This window comes from Salmo trutta, chromosome 20, assembly GCF_901001165.1.
Source record: "Salmo trutta chromosome 20, fSalTru1.1, whole genome shotgun sequence".
In the NCBI taxonomy this organism is placed as follows: Eukaryota; Metazoa; Chordata; class Actinopteri; order Salmoniformes; family Salmonidae; genus Salmo; species Salmo trutta.
Window position 1 is genome coordinate 38,046,764 of NC_042976.1, and position 16,962 is coordinate 38,063,725.

Genomic DNA, 16,962 nt, shown 5'->3' on the forward strand with positions numbered 1-16,962 from the left:
TTGAGGTCAGGTCTTTGTGATGGCAACTCCAATACATTGACTTTGTTATCCTTAATCCATCTTGCCACAACTTTGGAAGTATGCTTGGGGTCAATGTCCATTTGGAAGACACACTGGTGACCAAGCTTTAACTTCCTGACTGATGTCTTGAGATGTTGCTTCAATATATCCACATAATTTTCTTTCCTCATGATGCCTCATCTATTTTGTGAAGTGCACCAATCCCTCCTGCAGCAAAGCACCCCCACAACATGATGCTGCCACCCCCATGCTTCACGGTTGGGATGGTGTTCTTCGGCTTGCAAGTCTACCCCTTTTTCCTCCAAACATAACAATGGTCATTATGGCCAAACAGTTCTATTTTTGTTTCATCAGACCAGAGGACATTTCTCCAAAAAGTACGATCTTTGTCCCCATGTGCAGTTGCAAACCATAGTCTGGCTTTTTTATGGCGGTTTTGGAGCATTGGCTTCTTCCTTGCTGAGCGCCCTTTCAGGTTATGTCAATATAGGACTCGTTTTACTGGAGATATAGATACCTTTGTACCTATTTCCTCCAGCATCTTCACAAGGTCCTTTGCTGTTGTTCTGGGATTGATTTGCACTTTTCGCACCAAAGTACGTTCATCTCTAGGAGACAGAACGCGTCTCCTTCCTGAGCGGTATGACGGCTCCGTGGTCCCATGGTGTTTATACTTGCATACTATTGCATTTGTAAATTGCTCCCAAGGATGAACCAGACTTTTTTTCTGAGGTCTTGGCTGATATCTTTTGATTTTCCCATGATGTAAAGCAAAGAGGCACTGAGTTTGAAGGTAGGCCTTGAAATACATCCACAGGTCCAATTGACTCAAATTATGTCAATTAGCCTATCAGAAGCTCCTAAAGCCATTACATAATTTTATGGAATTTTCCAAGCTGTTTAAAGGCACAGTCAACTTAGTGTATGTAAACTTCTGACCCACTGGAATTGTGATACAGTGAATTATAAGTGAAATAATCTGTCTGTAAAAAATTGTTGGAAAAATTACTTGTGTCACACACAAAGTAGTCCTAACCAACTTGCCAAAATTACAGTTTGTTAACAAGACATTTGTGGAGTGGTTGAAAAATGAGTTTTAATGACTCTAACCTAAGTGTATGTAAACTTCTGACTTCAACTGTAGATACCCCCACTAGAATCCCTATACTTTAATGAAGACAGCTTCTCAATCCTGGAGGGGGAAATCAATCATTTTCAGCCCCAGGGACATGTACTAGTCTGTGGCGACCTAATTTCCAAAACTGGACAAGAACCTGACACCCTCACCACACAGGGGGACAAACACCTAACTGGAGGTGACAGCATTCCCTCCCCCATATTCCCCCCAAGGCACAACTACAACAACATAACCAACAAAACCGGGTCACAACTCCTGCAGCTCTGTCACACGTTGGGTATGTACATAGTCAATGGTAGGCTTCGAGGAGACTCCTATGGTAGGTACACCTATTGCTCATCGCTTGGCAGTGGTACTGTAGACTACTTAATCACTGACCTCAACCCAGAGTTTCTCAGAGCGTTCACAGTCAGCCCACTGACACCCCTATCAGATCACAGCAAAATCACAGTCTACTTGAACAGAGCAATACTCAATTATGAGGCATCAAAGCCAAAGAAATTGCATAATAATAAGAAATGATATAGATGGAAAGAAAGTAGTGTAGAAACCTACCAAAAAACAACTAGTCAAGAACAAATTCAGTCCCTTTTAGACAACTTCCTGGACAAAACGTTTCATTGTAATACCGAAGGTCTAAGCTTGACAGTAGAAAACCTAAACAGTATATTTGACTTCTCAGCTTCCCTATGTAATCTAAACATGAAGAATGCAAAAACCTAAGAAAGAAATTGAGAAACCTATCCAACCAAAAACATAGAGACTCAGAAAACCTGAGCCTACGCCTTCACTATGGTGAATCACTAAAACAATACAGAAATACACTACGGAAAAAGAAGGAACAGCATGTCAAAAATCAGCTCAATGTAATTGAAGAATCCATAGTGTCTAACCACTTCTGGGAAACTTGGAACACACTAAACAAACAAAAACACAAAGAGTGATAAATGGAGATGTATGGACAAACCACTTACCCATTTTTTTGGGCTCTTTAACAAAGAACAAACAGAAAAAACAGACAGTACATGATCAAATACAAATCTTAGAACCAACTATTAAAGACTTCCAGAACCCACTGGATTCTGCAATTACACTGAATGAACTACAGGACGAAATGCAAACCCTCCAACCCAAAAAGGCCTCTAGATGGTATCCTTAATGAAATGATAAAATATGCCTACAACAAATTCCAATTGGCTATATTTAAACTCTTTAACATCATCTTTAGCTCTGGCATCTTCCCCAATATTTGGAACCAAGGACTGATCACCCCAATCCACAAAAGTGGAGTCAAATTTGACCCCAATAACTACCATGGGATATGCATCAACAGCAACCTTGGGAAAATCCTCTGCATTATCATTAACAGCAGACTCTTACATTTCCTCAGTAAAACAATGTACTGAGCAAATGTCAAATTGGCTTTTTACCAAATTATCGTACGACAGACCACGTATTCACCCTGCACACCATAATTGACAAACAAACAAACCTAAACAAAGACAAAGTCTGTTCATGCTTTGTTGATTTCAAAAAATCCTTTGACTCAATTTGGCATGAGGGTCTGCTATACAAATGGATGTAACGTAGTGTTGGGAGAAAAACATAGGACGTTATAAAATCCATGTACACAAACAACAAGTGTGTTTCAGGTTAAAACTGGCAAAAAACACACACATTTCTTTCCACAGGGACGTGGGGTGACATAGGAATGCACCTTAAGCCCCACCCTCTTCAACATATATATCAACGAGTTGGTGAGGGCACTAAAACAGTCTGCAGCACCCGACCTCACCCTACTAGAATCTGAAGTCAAATGTCTACTTTTTGCTGATGATCTGGTGCTTCTGTCTCCAACCAAGGAGGGCCTACAGCAGCACCTAGATCTTCTGCACAGATTCAGCCAGACCTGGGCCCTGACAGTAAATCAAAAAATATTGGTGTTCCAAAAAAGGTACAGTCGCCAGGACAACAAATACAAATTCCATCTAGACACTGTTGCCTTAGAGCACAGAAAAACTATACATACCACGGCCTAAACATCAGCGCCACATGTAACTTCCACAAAGCTGTGAACATGCTGAGAGACAAGGCATCAAAAGGAACATAAAATTAAAAATACCAATTAGGATCTGGCAAAGAGTACTTAAATCAATTATGTAACCCATTGCCCTTTATGGTTGTGAGGTCTGGGGTCCACTCACCAACCAAGAATTCACAAAATGGGACAAACATCAAATGGACACTCTGCATGCAGAATTCTGCAAAAATATCCTCCGTGTACAACATAAAACACCAAATAATGCATGCAGAGCAGAATTAGGCCGATACCCGCTAATTATCAAAATCCAGAAAGGAGCCATTAAATTCTACAACCACCTAAAAGGAAGCGATTCCCAAACCTTCCTTAACAAAGCCATCACCTACAGAGCGATGAACCTGGAGAAGAGTCCCCTAAGCAAGCTGGTCTTGGGGCTCTGTTCACAAACACAAACAAACCCCACAGTACCTCAGGACAGCAACACAATTAGACCCAACCAAATCATGAGAAAACAAAAAGATAATTACTTGACACATTGGAAAGAACTAACAAAAAAACAGAGCAAACTAGAATGCTTTTTGGCCCTAAACAGAGAATACACAGTGGCACAATACCTGACCACTGTGACTGACCCAAATTTAAGAAAATGTTTTGTACAGACTCAGTGAGCATAGCCTTGCTATTGAGAAAGGCCACAGTAGGCAGACTTGGCGCTCAATAGAAGACAGGCTATGTGCACACTGCCCACAAAATTAGGTGGGAACTGAGCTGCACTTCCTAATCTCCTGACAAATGTATGACCATGGAGACATATATTTCCCTCAGTTTTCACAGATCCACAAAGAATTAGAAAACAAACCCAATTTTGATAAACTCCCGTATCTACTGGGTGAAATACTACAGTGTGCCATCACAGCAGCAAATTTGTGACCTGTTGCCACAAGAACAGGGCAACCAGTGAAGAACAAACACCTTTGTAAACACAATCCATATCTATGTTTATTTATTTTCCCTTTTTACTTTAACTATTTGCACATCGTTACAACACTGTATATAGACTTAATATGACATTTGAAATGTCTTTACTCTTTTGGAACTTCTGTGAGTGTAATGTTTACTGTCACACCCTGATCTGTTTCACCTGTCATTGTTATTGTCTCCTCCCCCTCCAGGTGTCGCTTGTTTTCCCCAGTGTATTTATCCCTGTGTTTCCTGTCTCTCTGTGCCAGTTCGTCTTGTATATTCCAAGTCAACCAGCATTTTTCCTGTACTCCTGCCTTTGCATTCTCCTTTTTCTAGTCCTCCCGGTTTTGACCCTTGCCTGTTCTGGACTGTAACGATCGTCTGAAAGAGGGGACCAAGATGCAGCGTGGTAAGTGGTCATAATTTACTATAAATGACGAAACACTTAAACAAAGAAACAAAAACGAAAGCCAACAGTTCTGTCAGGTGAAAAACATAAGACAGAAAACAACTACCCACAAAACCCCAAGGGAAAACAGGCTGCCTAAGTATGGCTCCCAATCAGCGACAACGATGTACAGCTGTCCCTGATTGAGAGCCATACCAGGCCAAAACAAAGAAATACAAAACCATAGAAAAAAGGACGTAGAATGCCCACCCAAATCACACCCTGACCAAACCTAGATAGAGACATAAAAAAGCTCTCTCAGGTCAGGGCGTGACATGGACTCTGTACCTGCCTGCCTGACCATTCTGACTGCCTTGACCTCGAGCCTGTCTGCCACTCTGTACCTCCTGGACTATGAACTGGTTTTGACCTTTTGCCTGTCCACAACCATTCTCTTGCCTACTCCTTTTTGGATTATTAAACATCTTAAACTCAAACCATCTGCCTCCTGTGTCTGCGTGTGGGCCTCGCCTTGTGTCATGATAGTTTACTGTTAATTTTTATTGTTTATTTCACTTTTGTTTATTATCTATTTCACTTGCTTTGGCAATGTTTACATATGTTTCCCATGAATTTAATGGAATTGAATTGAGAGAGAAAGAGAGAAATCATAAAAAATAGAATCATATTATTGTGATATTTTTCCACTTTCTATCCCTCCAGTTCAAACGAAGCTTCTGAAGGCTGACCTTAGATATCTCTTTTTAAACTGTGGGAAAAGAAATCGGTCAGAAGAGAAGTCAGGCTTTTCCATTTCAGATCTGGTCTTGGAAGTAAGAGATAGTGTGGCTGGAATACTGAGTATTGCCAGAGGGGATTTGAACAGTTCAGTTTGTAGAGTGCTAATGTTACAGAGCTAACACAGCACATGAAGACACCATCAGGATTTTAAAAGACCATTACAAGTAAATACCCAATATAAGGCTACATGAAGCTAAATCTTGTTTTTGCTTCCCAAACACCTTCTTTTCAAGCAATAGCCCATCAGTGAGTTAGTCATTTATGACTCAGAATGATATAAAATCTAATGAGAATCATAACTGAACCCCATCTCAATGATAGCTTTCCAGGGAGAAATGTAGAAAATCTTAACCCCTAGATAGCTATAGGCTGGTATCCACAGGGCCAAGTAAAGGTTTCCTGGTCTGGTGGCCATGTGTTTTTTATCCTTCCTCCACCATGTCCGTGACATCGCCTTTCACCACCAGTGGCACCTCCCTCCCCTTGTCTCTTCGGCCACTCGCGCATTCCCTCCTGCCCTTGTCAACACACTGACACATGATCCTAATTGGCCTCGGAGGCAGGAGTGTCTGCTGGCCCTGGCAGGAGTGTTTAAACACCCTCCCATGAAACCAGAGAAAGTGAAAGGCCAATTCTCTCTGGGCAGGAATGGAAATGCCAAACACAAACAACAGCCTCATTTTGGCATATCAAACGGGACAGACCCCGTACCCTGAGACATCAAACAAGGTTTCATTCCGCCTGGTCAGACCAGACCCCATTCCTGACAGGTCAGAGGAGAAACCCATTCAAGTCCATTAAACACAACCCCCATTCTGGCCTGTCAACAGATTTGGCGAACGAGTCACAGTTTATGTTCTCACATAAATACTATCACTGGCAGGACCGTGCACATACACAAGCAGGTAGTTGTAATTTCCTTGTTTGTTTGGAGTTCCTCAGGGCTCTATTGCTTGACCATACAGTACACACCTGACATTCTTCCCAACTCTGGTACTCAAGCACCCCCAACAGCACATATTTTTGTTGTGGCCCTATACAAGTACACTTGATTCTACTTGTAATCAAGCCCTTGACATATAGAATCAAGTGTTTCGTCTGTGTGATGTTAGGGGTACTCAAGGATCGGAGTTGGGAAACACTGTTCTAAACCATTCAAAGGCCTGTAATATAATGTGTGTGGGATGGGGCATTGTTCTGAGTATAATAAAGTGAAAGTAGCAGTGCAGGAAGCTCAGCTGACCTTGTCGGCCTACACCAACGTGGGAGCAAATTGCCATAAATTACAGGTGGCAGCTGGTAATTTACGACTCACAGAAAAACAGGCTGAATCATGGACAACAAAACACAGCGGATCTGACAAAAGTCTCTACACATTTAATGGCCGGTCAGTGTCTATAGTGCAGTTATAGTGCAGTTCAAAGAGCAGAAACTCCATTATTATCAGTAGAGGTGTATGTTTTGTGGTCCTGGTAAATAACACTGTAGTCCAACTATCATTAGAAAGGCAATCTATCCATTTACAGGATGTGTGTAAATGCTTCCATTCTGTGTCTTTTCCACACCGGCCTTCTATTTTGATAAATTACACCCGTTGTCAAGAATAGGTAGTAATAGCTATGTAACCACCTTTTGTTTTGTATGTTTGTGTTGGTGCAATTCTCTCTACTGTAAAAACAGTACATTTCCATCACCCTCCTATCCCCCCTCTCCTGCTCTCTCTCTCTCTATCTCCAATGTGATGGCCATGAGTGACAGTGCAGTACCTACTTCTTAATGACACTCTCCAGCACGTTAGGTTCTCTTTCTTATAGTGCTGTGCAGCGTCCGCGGCGTCCATCATTCAGGCAGACTCACGACGACAAGGACGAATTAAACATTCAGCCTAATGGAGAGGAGGAGGTCGATCACGTCACGTAACCACGCATCGGGCCACAGCCCACCAGGAACTCACCAACGTCTCATACACATATAGTAGGTCCCAGAGCTACTGAATCTATGTCATTATGTACCCAACGAAATTAGCCACACACTCCCAGACAATAAAACAAACATGGAAATGGCTAACTGACAAGGCTCTTGCTGAACCTCTCAAAAAGGCGCACCTGACATTTCAGATGATAAGATCATTTCCCCAAATCTTTGCGTTGTACAATAGAACATGAGTCGTTACATAATAACAGTACCTATTCAAAAACATCTCCCAGGGATGAATAATGTATGAGCTCAATGGATGAATTATTCAATAATGTGTCCTGGTTTTAGGGGCTTTAAAGTCTAGATTCTTCCCATGTGAAAGGCTGCCGGAGCCAGAGTCACTTTCAGAGCATCTGGAATGTTCCGGCTACTCTAGGTGCAAAACACATACATGTCATAGGATTGATGGCTCATCGATACTTCATCCTTGGCGACATTGAAGTGTATTTCCCTGGTGCTTTCCGCAAATTATTCTGAAACAGAAAGGACGACTGTTTGAGCTAAGTTAAGAAAATGATGTTCTCTCTCTGTTCCTCTTTGGAACTCTCTCTGTAAATCTCTCTCTCTGTTCCTCTTTCTTCCTCTCTCTCTCTCTCTCTCACTCTCTCTCTCTCTCTCTCTCTCTCTCTGTTTCCATCTCCATCCTCTCGCTTTCTCCTCCCATTTGAAAAGCAGCAGTAGGGTGGATTCAGGGGGGACTGGAGCTGGGACTGAGGCCTCAGAATTGGAGCATTGAAATGGGTCACTTTCTCCTCACTGGTCCACCTCATGAGTTATTCAGACGCGCTGCGCTCCGCAGTCTGACGAGCCAACAGACGACAGGCTCCGCTCTGAGCCAGTCTGGGATATACAAACACATAAAACACCCCCTCGCTGCTTGCAACCCTACTCCCTGCTACAAAAGGAAGGCAAATGTGGATTCAGGCTTGCTATATTTCAGGAAGGGTTAGTACCCATGGTTACAAGGGCCAACTGTATTTTGGCAGGGAAATGTAAAAGCTTTTCAAGTAGACCTCTGTATCCAGTGTTAGGTGGGTCTGTACGTATATACTGTATGTGAGGGATCTGCTCTCCATCTTGCTCAGGGCTCATTCCCTCCTTGGTCCTACGGCTGTCATCAGGAGTATTATGGAGTGTGGGAGACACCTTGTGTTTTGATACAGTTGTCAACCATGTTGTGAGGAGAATACTTCAGTCCAACCTTCCAGATGGTCACCTGTCACCAGCTCATTAATATATTTGGTTTGTTTTGGACAACAGGGTGTATATTTGTTGATTGACCAACTGAAAGCGTTAGTAGCAACAAAAATATTTAGGGTACCTAACCGTTTTTGTGCTGGTTTCACATGGCTTCACTGGGCTCTGTTTTTAGTCTTGCACTCCAGTGTATTTCACTCAGAGAGCTAAAAGAAACCGTTACCAACCAAATAATTCCTTTGAAGTCTTTCAACAGGCTTCAACAGATGTATAATGACATCAGCATATTCACAGAACAGTCTACTAAGGCCCCAGTCCAGGTGCAGTGTGACCATATTTCAAAATGCAATATGTGCCTTTAAGAAATAATATTTTACATTGAGACGTTCCACCAACCCTGACAGGTTTCCGTTCATGACTGTTCCTCTGTTTTGGTATAAAGCTATGGATGCAAGGACCGTCCATGCCCTTGCCATTTTGCATTTTGCGGCAAATATCCTACAAACTCAGTTTGAATATGCAAATGAGATCATGTTTTTTTGGTTAATGTGTGTAAACAGCTGTGAAATGTTGTATCTACATAAACCAAATCACACGTACATTGAAATAAAATTGCTTCTCACAGAGAAAACTAAACATACTAAATGTACTAAATCTACCAATGTCTTAACAGATACAAATCCAATACAACTTGATATCACCAGCATGCTAATGGATAAAAGAGCAAAGATTGGATATTTCCCAAATAAAATCTTCATTTAATCTTTTTATGTAGCTACAACATTTACATGAGAGAAATGTGAGCACTATGGGGATGTTGACCTTAGGATGTTTAATAAAGGGGCAAAAAATCTCATTTCATTTTATTGGTCAAATACACATGGTGAGCAGATGTTAATGTGAGTGTAGCGAAATGCTTGTGCTTCTAGTTCCAACAATGCAGTAATATTTAACAAGAAATCTAACAAATTCACATCTACCTTCTACATACAAATGTGAAGGGATGAATAAGAATATGCACATATAAATATATGGATGAGCGATGGCCGTGCGGGATAGGCAAGATGCAGTAGATGGTACAGAATACAGTATACACTACCGTTCAAAAGTTTGGGGTCACTTCAAACTTTTGAACGGTAGTGTATGCATATGAGATGAGTAATGTAGGATATGTAAACATTATTAGTGCCGTTATTTAAAGTGACTAGTGATACCATTATTAAGTCCATTTCTTAAGGTGGCCAGAGATTTGAGATTTGAGTCTGTATGTTGGCAGCAGCCTCTCTCAACTACTGTCACACCTTGATCAGTTTCACCTGTCCTCGTTATTGTCTCCACCCCCTCCAGGTGTCGCTTGTTTTCCCCAGTGTATTTATCCCTGTGTTTCCTGTCTCTCTGTGCCAGTTCATCTTGTATGTTTCCAAGTCAACCAGCTTGTTTCCCTGGTCTCCTGCTTTTTGCATTCTCCTTTTTCTAGTCCTCCTGGTTTTGACCCTAACCTGTTTCTGGACTTTGTACCTGCGTTCCTGACATTTCTGCCGGCCTTGACCACGAGCCTGCCTGCAACTCTGTACCTCCTGGACTCTGATCTGGTTTTGACCTTTTTGCCTGTCCATGACTATTCTCTTGCCTACCCCTTTGGATGAATAAACATTGTAAGACTCCAACCATCTACCTCCTGTGTCTGCATTGGGTCTTGCCTTGTGCCTTGACGCTAACCTGTTTCTGAACTTTGTACCTGCATTCCTGACCTTTCTGCCGGCCTTGATCATGAGCCTGCCTGCAACTCTGTACCTCCTGGACTCTGATCTGGTTTTGACCTTTTTGCCTGTCCATGACTATTCTCTTGCCTACCCCTTTGGATGAATAAACATTGTAAGACTCCAACCATCTACCTCCTGTGTCTGCATTGGGTCTTGCCTTGTGCCTTGATAGCTACAGAATTTCCAAGAGCCAAGTGACAACTGAGCAATAGCTTTCAACCGTAAAAGTTTAAAAGATAATTAACATTTAAATAATTAAAACAGCAAAAACGAAATCAAACCCAATTCAGAACTATTGCCTTTTTGAGTGAACTTTAGAGAAGGCGGCCCTGTGGAAGTCCTTTGTCCAAAGCTTGTTGAATGCATGCACTGAAACAATCAGAAAACACAAAAGAAAAATGTAATTAGGATACTGAAAACATTTTCTATTTTGGCATCTTAAAAGGTAGACATGGCGGGTAACGGGCAGGTTTGGCCTTGGAAAACATGGTCAGCTGTTACAAAGTTGCCTTGATGTTGCTATGCTTCTCACTGAAACTGGCATTCTACATATGTTTCAGAAAGGAAACAAGGTTTCTGCCTTGTATAAATGCTACGTAAACAAATGATGTAGCTAGCATAAACTGGGACTTATTGTAGGTCTACTAAATCTGCCTTTAAATGTGTTGCCTCTGTTCCTAGAGAGCCACACTATACAACATTTTCCCCCAGCCAAGCCACAACACAATTGATTCAAGCTAATCAACTATGCTATGCAATCTTGACTTGGGACTTCATCATTAAGAGATTAGTTGTCTCTTCTTCCTGACGCGGGTGTATAAGGCAGAAAAGCAACATAATATTGAGTTACGCCTAATATTGCAATTCATATTATTTTTCCAAGATGGAATATGTGAACCCATCTCAAAGCCATGCATGCAAGAAGCCTTGAGCTGGTTCACACATATTTGTATGTCCTCAGTTTGATTGAAGCCCTCAATCTGTATTTTTGCCTTGTAACTGATTGCTTCCGGAAAGAGAGAAGGAACAACACACAATCAAATGTGCTAGCTACTAGTTTTACGCAATGAAATATCTAATTGTTACAAATAATTATTGTATGGGCAACATTTATGAGAATAATACATGCATTTGCTCAGCTTATCAAGCTTGAAGACAATACACTCATGTATCATGCAAAACATGTTTTATGAGTGAGTGCACAACAAACATCTTTCCAGAGTGTTGATTCATCGTCCCCATAAGAGAACCCATTGAATAAACCTTTTTGGTTTGAGGTAGCACCCCTTTTATTCCAGATAGTACCCTTTTGGGTTCCATGTAAAACCCTTTCCTCAAATGATTCTACATGGAACCCAAAAGTTCTACCTGGAACCAAAAATATTTCTACCTGGAACCAAAAAGGCATGGGAACAGCCGAAGAACCATTTTGGAACCCTTTTTTGAAGAGTGTACTGAACAGTATGCATTCAGAGATCTAGTAACCTCCATATAGTAAACATAGTTTTCCTCTCTAGCTTACTCCCAACATGGTACCTTCAGCACTGAATTTTGAGCAACTACCTCTATACAAGGGAGTTAGGTACTCCATCTCAATCAGCTGACTAAAGGTAACATTAGTAACCTAGCAAGAGCACAGCTTTCATGAGCTAGTGAGAGCAAGTGCAAAGGAGGCCAAGGAGGCAAGCAACTGCAATCAGAGAAGCAAATCACTTCTAAAACAGTACAGTAGCACCTCCTCTGGTACCTGCCGTACATGTGGTCTCCTCTGGCAGTGAATTAAGTGGGGGAAATGTTTAGCTATTGACCAGGCTTCAGTGTGTGTTAGGCTGATATGACCCAAGGTAAGATAGTTTTGTACAGGCTGTACCTGTTAGATCTGAATCGGTTTGGTAGGATCCTGGAGGATCTAACCAATGATTCTGGTAAGGCCGCTAAGAGATTAAAAATGGACAAAAAGGGAACAAAGCACTACACACCTACAGGATGTGTCCTCATGAAATTCAAAAGCAGAAGTTCAGAAAGTGTTCAATGTGAATGAAATAACCATCACTCAACTCCCATTGTTTATATTACAATGTCCTAGTGTTACAAACGTTAAAGCCCACCTGGCTCATGCTATGCACCATCTATCCTCCAATCAAAGGTCAAACGTCATCATCACCATTTCCTGTTTCTCCAGAGGCATGATACACAGACGTACTACAGCATCCTGACAACTACAACGCTGCAGGTCAGATTGAATGTATGATTCACGTCTCTACAACTAAGAAGAGGCATAAAATGTTCTGCTCCATTAGAAAGCCAGTGGGATTCCAGGAGAACTTGATCATCAGGTTACAGCCTTGTCTAGATGCTCTGTTATGGAGCCTTATATGGCACCAAAGGGAGATTTGTACCTATAAAATATAAGGAGACATGCATGGGAACGTATTTAGATTAAATGAGCCGTCTGATTTACTGTATTTCAAAGCTGGACCTACTGAATTCTTGAACTGAACCTACTGAACTCTTGAACTGTGACTCTATGCACCTTACCATACGTTCACTCACTCACACACACCCCTACACATAGGCTAAAACACACACACACGCTCACACACACACACATCCACGCTGCACACACCCACACTCCATGACTGTTGTTACTGGACTCCTGTGTATGATATGATGTATTTATATTACTGCACAATGTGTGCTATTATTGGACAATCTATTGCACAATTCCCCTGGACATGTTTTAAAGTATCTGTCTTAATTCGGTGAGTGCCTTCTTGTTTCATATTGTGTATTATATCCTTGCTAAATGACTATTCTATTTTTGTTTCATCAAGTTCTTATTTAACTTTTATTGAATAACTCTTTGCTTACCTAGTTACTTGTTTCTAAGTAAGCATTGCATTGCACTGTGTACTTCATGTATATCGTTAACATGGAGAATAAACAAACATGAACTTGAACTTGATTCCAATCGTGGTGAGAGTTATTCAGGAACATAGTAGTTTTGCCCCTTGAGGCAGGGTTCAGAGGTCACGTTTAGGTTTAGGTTAGTTCCTGGCTTAAGGATAGACAACCCTACAGACATGGTAGGACTATAGCTTGAAAAACAAAGCACACATTTATGACCACAGAGAATGGGGATAAAGTGTCAACACCAATATGACCACAGAAGCAAGTGGATAAGAGATGTGGACAGAATCTTCTGTACCTATCAAAATCACTATGAGGTTAAAAGAATGGATGAGGAAAGAAGAAAGGGAAATAGAGAGACAGAGGTAAACGGGTTTCTCTCTGCAGGCGTTAGTGAAGGAGAATAAATCAGATCATGTTGTACATTATGTGTAAATAGATAGTTTCACTCGTGCCTTAATAGATGCATGATGGATGCCACAACAGGAACGGAGCCAACGCAAACGTCCCATTGTTTTGGAAGGTAATGGCGTAATGTTATTTTAGTAAACGTGGTGAGCTTTCAGCTCCCGAGTGGCGCAGCAGGCTAAGGCACTGCATCTCAGTGATAGAGGCGTCACGACAGACCCTGGCTCGATTCTGGGCTGTGTCACAACTGGTTGTGATCGCGAGTCCCGTAGGGCACCACACAAGTGTTGTCCGGGTTAGGGGATGGTAAATTTGTAAATAACAATGTATTCTTAAATGGCTTGTCTAGTTAAATAAAGAAATGCTTCATCAACATTTTTCTCACAGCTCGTGTTTTGTGACATAAGTAATTTGCCTCCTCCACCACCCTAGGAAGGTTAAGTGATCTCTGATGATTATTTCTGTGTGGAGTCATTCCTGGCTGTGTGGAAGGAGAGTCTCAAGTGGCCACTCAGCCCAGCATGGACACCCTATTGTGGGATGTACAATGGAGTCTTAGAGAGAGAGAGAGAGAGAGAGAGAGACCCAAGCAGAGGTGACAGGAGAGAGTGACACCCGGGGCTCCTTTATCCCCACAGAAAGAGAAAGAAAAGAGGGAGGGGAGCAGCACGAGAGAAATATAAAGGGACATTGCAACAATAGGGCAGAGGGAGTGGATATAAAATGAGAGAGAGAGAGGGAGAGGAGGAGCATTATCATTCTGCTTACAGAGAAGACAATGAAAGAAAAAGGGTTGGGGCCATAGGCTTCTCTCATCCCTCTCTTTCCCGCTCACTCCCACACACTGACCGACCGACTGGGCCGACATTCACTTTGGTGTGTTCGTCCCCTCAGTCTTCTGCTTTGTGGGCGTGAGACACAGACAATATTCCGCTTCTACGCAGGTGTTGTAAATGTTCCTGAGAGGAAAAACAGAAACATTCTGCTGGTTCCATTTCTAAAAGAAGGCAAAAATACCCTCTTCGACTGACGGTGGGTGTCTCTGCGTTTTCCTTGTCTCTGGCTGTTGGTTTCTCTCCAGCGGTGTGCTGGCAGCAGCCATGGCAGCAACCATTACTATGAGAAATGACAGCCAAGGCTGGGCCAACCTTCAGACCTCTCACAGAGAATAGAACCTGAACAATCACACACACAATGCCCCGTACGTCCACACACACACCACACACCACGCACGTGCACTCACACACAGACACACATGTTCGGGCCCTTTCAGACCGGCCCACACTACATGGCAGTCAGTGGCAGGTGAATGTAGCTCCGAACAGGGAAGAGAAAGCTTGACCTTTATTCCCAGTTCTTCAGCCTCTCTCTATATTTGACTGGGAGGAGAGCCTCACAGACAAAAGGCGAAAGCACTTAGGATAACAGCAACGGCAGACTTCAACCATTTCAGAATTATAATAAATTATTTCCACTAAAAAGCCAAGAGCTGAATCGGCTTTGACTAAATCCGTCTGTGCTTTTGACTGTGACCACAACACATTATGAAAATATATAAATGTGTTATGCCTCATTACAAATGGATGCTTCTTTGAAAAAACTCAAACTAAACCTAAACAGACGTCAATTCTGAAAACCGAGCAAAACATGTTTTTACTGATGAGTCAAGTCTACGTTGTGCTGAAATGCTCATTACTAAAATCAGTGAGCTGATGCTACTCCATGGAATATGCGTGCTTGAATGTTACAGCTGAACAGAAGTGATGTTATTCTATGAAAACTTGAATGTACTGTGCTGTATGTTCGTTCCAAATGAGTTGACTTGACGTTATTCCATGAAACAGTTGGTGTGTAACATGCACAGCAATGTGGGCTAAGCAGAAATGAGCTGATGTCATTGGTGCTTGTAAAGTACTACTGGTGTCATTGGTCTTTCTACAGTAGTGATGTCATTGGTGTTTGTACAGTACTGATGTCAGTGGTGTTTGTACAGTACTAATGATGTCAGTGGTGTTTGTACAGTACTACTAATGTCATTGGTGTTTCTACAGTACTGATGTCAGTGGTGTTTGTAGAGTACTACTGATGTCATTGGTGTTTGTACAGTACTACTGATGTTGTTGGTATTTGTACAGTATTAAAGGGAAAGGGGAAAGGGGGATACCTAGTCAGTTGTACATCTGAATGCCATCAACTAAAATGTGTCTTCCGCATTTAACCCAAACCTTCTGAATCAGAGAGGTGCGGGGGGGGGGGCTGCCTTAATCAACGTCCACGTCTTCCTGATGTCATTGGTGCTTGTACAGTACTACTGTACAGTTCTACCACGCAGCTATTCTGGCAGTGGGGTGACATGGCATCCAGTCCAGCACATTGGCTCTCAGACCACATCCAGGACCACTCAGCCTCATATTATTAATGTCTCCCAACCCGGATGGAGCCAGAGAAGGTGTGAGGTGTGACCGGATCGACACCCCCCAAGGGAAGGGGGTTCAAAGGGAGGGAAGTGTCAGCTGTGCCCAGCCTCCCCAGAGACCCTCTCAGGGCCACAGGTGTATGGAGAGGCAGGGGGCTCGTAGTTCAACCCCACAGATGGTGCTCCGCTCGGGGACCCGGGGCGGCCAGGGAGATCTGGCAGTGGAGGGATAGTTTGGTGCTGTCAGGGTTGGGGCCATGGGCTTCTCTTTCCTTCTCACTCCCACACACTGACCGACCGGCCGGCCGGCCAAGGGATGATTAACGGCAAAAGCCAGCTCCCCATCCATCTTCTTCCCTCTCTCCCTGCTCTCTCTCTCTCTCTCTCTCTCTCTCTCTCTCTCTCTCTCTCTCTCTCTGTCCCCTAAGTCGTGTCTCCCCTGTTGCTGACCTCTTTTGTCCTTGATCCTTTCAGAGGTTACTTCCTCTGTCTTTTGTCGTCATAAATCAGTCTACATACATAGGTACATAGGAGGTAGCAGTATCTTGCGAGAGAGTGGAAGGGAAATGGCATTGGCTGAGTTTAAGCAGAGGCCCTTTGAGTAGTGGCGGGCTTCTAAGTAGAGGAAAAATAGATTCCAACTGGCATTTCAATGGGGCTCCATTTTCAAGTACTCTCAAACTGTTGTAGTCCTCATGATAATGATTCATTCGTCATTTAAATAATATCACCGACACACACTCACACACTCTCGCGCACACGCACGCACGCACGCACGCACACACACACACACACACACACACACAATGATATTAAACTTCCCCTGTTGTTCTAACCTTGGGCGTAGAAGGATTCTGAACAATACTTCATGAGAGAGAGAGAGCGAGAGAGAGAGAGAGAGAGAGAGTAAATGCATTATTGCCCAGGCTTATTGGACTG